The sequence below is a fragment of the Microtus ochrogaster genome, unplaced genomic scaffold, assembly GCF_000317375.1.
Source record: "Microtus ochrogaster isolate Prairie Vole_2 unplaced genomic scaffold, MicOch1.0 UNK90, whole genome shotgun sequence".
NCBI classification, from domain to species: Eukaryota; Metazoa; Chordata; class Mammalia; order Rodentia; family Cricetidae; genus Microtus; species Microtus ochrogaster.
This window is the reverse complement of record NW_004949188.1, coordinates 1,301,888-1,305,218: the sequence shown is the minus strand read 5'-3', so window position 1 is coordinate 1,305,218 and position 3,331 is coordinate 1,301,888.

Below are 3,331 nucleotides of genomic sequence, written 5' to 3'. Positions count from 1 at the left end.
TGGTTGTGAGCCACCATGTGGTTGCTGGGAATTGAACTCAGGACCTTTGGAAGAGCAGGCAATGCTCTTAACCACTGAGCCATCCCTCCAGCCCCTGATGTGAGAGTTTTTGTTAGTTTGTTTTAAAGCTTTATTTGTTTTGATACATGTACATGTTTTGCCTGCATGTATGTGCACCAGATACATGAGAACGAACCCTCAGAAGTCAGAAGAAGGCACTAACTCCCTTGAAACAGGAGTTACAGCCCTTTGTCAGCTGCAATGCCTGCACTGGACTAAACTCAGGTCCTCTGCAAAAGCAGTGAGTGCTCTTACCTGCCAGACCATCTCTCCAACCCTTGTTTTGTTTCTATTTGTTTTGATTTTTGTTTTTGTGAGACAGTGGGGTGATCTGAATAAAAATGGTCCCCATAAGCTCATAGGGAGTGGTACAGCTAGGAGGTGTGGCCTTGTTGGAACAGGTGTGCCCTTGTTGGAGGAAGCCTGTCACTGGCGATGGGCTTTGAGGTCTCAGATCCAGATACAGAACTCTCAGCTACCTCTCCAGCACCATGTCTGCCAGCATGACAATGGACTTCTTGCCATGGACTAACTTTTCGCTCTTTAAGAGACAAGCCACGCCCACTCCCAGATACCCCTGCCCTCCTCTTGATTCTCACTGTTCCTTTTGGCACATGCGTTTCCCTCTCTCCTGCTCCCTTCTCTGTCTCCTTTCTCTTCTCCTTCTCCCCCACTCTCTCTCTCTCACTCTCCTCTAAGTAATAAATTTCCAATTCTATTCTGTATGATATGTCTGTCCATGTGCCTTCTACCCGCTGCCTGCTCACACCCCAGGCCTCGCTGGGACCAGCCTGCCCGGGACCAGCCACTGCTTGGGGACTGGCAGCCATCTCTGCCTGAGACTGGCTGCTCCCAGAGCACGCTGCCTGCCTACTGCTGCCGAGGATCCTGCAGCATTTTTAAAACATCATAAAACCAACCCTCTGAACTGTAAGCCAGCCCCAGTTAAATGCCTTCTTTTATAAGAGTTATTGTGTGTCTTCATGATAGAAACCCTAAGACAGACAGGTTCTCTCTGCATAGCCCTGGCTATCCTGGGCCTTACTCTGTGGATCAGGCTAACCTCAAACTCACCACCTGCCTCTGCCTCCCAAGTGCTGGATTAAAGTCCTGCATCACCATGCCCAGCCCTTGTATTTTGATACAGGGTCTGGTCATGTAGGTCTGCCTGCTCTTGACATGATCCCCTTGCTTTCGTATCCCTGGTGCTTAGAATGCAGGTGTGATTCCATGCCTGACTTGTGTTTTGTTTTTGTTTTAGGTGGGGGAGTCATGTAGCCTGTCTTGGTTAGGATAGCTATTGTTGTGAAGAGACACCATAACCATGGCAACTCTTAGAAAAGAAAAACATTTAATTGAGGCGGCAGCTTATGGTTTCAGAGATTTGGTCCATTATCCTCATGGTGGGGAGCATGGCAGCATGCAGGCAGACCTGGGCTGGCTACATCTTGATCAGAAGGCAACAGGAAGTGGACTGGGACACTAGGTGGCATCTTGAGCCTACGTGAGACCTCAAAGTCCACCTCCACAGTGAAACACTTCCTCCAACAAGACCACACCTCCTCATAGTGCCCTTTGGGGCCTTGACTGTATGATGCAGACAAGAAGACTTTGGGTTTCTGAGCCTCCTGTTCCTACTTTCCAACTTCTGGGATTATAAATGTGCACCACTTACCAGAAGAAAATCTCTCTCTTGTTCCTCTCTCTCTTGTTCCTTCTGTGCCATCTCTGCCTTGTGCTTGTGGAATGCTGACCTGTAAATTCAGCACCCAGGCAGCAGGTGCTACCCTGGGCTACAGGATAAAACCTAAACATCAGTTGGTGGTGGTTTATGCCTCTAATCCCTGCACTCAGGAGGCAGAGACAGGCGGATCTCCCAGTTCACGGCCAGCCTGGTCTACGGAGTGAGTTCCAGGACAGCCAGGGAATCCAGTCTCAGACAAAACAAAACAACAACAAAAACAAGATGAAAAAGAAAGAAGGAAGGAAGGGAGAAAGGTGCTGATTTTTCCTCCTGCAGGAGTGAGGTCTACATCTCAGAGCAGGCCTTCTCCTTTTCTCTTTCTTGCCACCCCGTAGCCCTCCCTGGGTGGTGGTGTATACACAAACTGCCTGTCTCTTGTGCTTCTACCCTAAGCCAGCCCTGCAGCTGGGGCTGGAGAGGCCAGAGCCCAGCTCCACCCTTGTAGCCTTAAATGCCAAGCCCAGACTTGAGTCTCTGGTCAGACCAGGCAGGCAGGTTCAACCTCCCACCGCCCCAACATGCCTCAAGACTCCAAGCCTGGGAAAAATGGACTCCACCCTCAGACTGTCCCAGAGGGCACAGGTTCCTGTGCCACATCAGGTTACGTGGCACACAATTCACTGTCTTTTTCTTTTTCTTTTTTAAATTTATTATTTATTTATTTATTTGTCTTTTTCTTTTTGAGACAGGGTGACCTCCAATTTCTGATCTTCCTGTCACAGCCTCCCAAGTGCCAGGATGACAGGCAGCCCCAACAAACTGGCCAGACCGCTGGCTTCTGCTTCTTTTCTTTGGTCTTCTTCTCCTCCTCCTTCTCCCTCTCCCCTCCCCCCTTCTTTGACAGGGTCTTAGTCCTGGATGGCCTGATAGTATTTTTCTATCAGAGATCCAGCTGGCTCTTCCTCTCAGGTGCTGGCTGTGTGCCACCACCTCTTGGCTTCTATCCTTTAAACAGTATTTTATTAGTCAGGGGTGGGTGGGGTGGTTCACACCTTTAATCCCAGCACTCAAGAGGCAGAGGCAGGTGGATCTCAATGAGATCAAGGCCAGTCTGGTCTACAGAACTAGTTCCACGACAGCCAGGGCTGTTACACAGAGAAACCCTGTCTCGAAAAACCAAATAACATCAACAAAAAACATTTTATGAATTCATTTACTTATTTGTAGGGGGAAGGACACAACGCGATATACTTGTGTTGCGAGTATGTCCCCAGCATGCTCAGGCTTGAATCCAATGCCGGTATTGAAGAAGAGAAACAGGGGCCCGGATGACTCTGCAGGAACCTTGTCACCCAAACTAAAGACATGATCTAACCTGCACCCACACAGAATGAGCTGACTCCACAGCCTTGTCCTCTGACATCTACATACGTGTATAATACAGGCTTGTGCCTTTGAGAGCAGGTACCTACAGAGACCAGAAGCATCCTGTCCCTCTCGGTGATAGGAGGCAGGCCGCCTTGTATGGGTGCTGGGAGCTGAGCCCCAGTCCTCTGAAAGAACAGTGTGTATTTTTTTTTTTTTTTT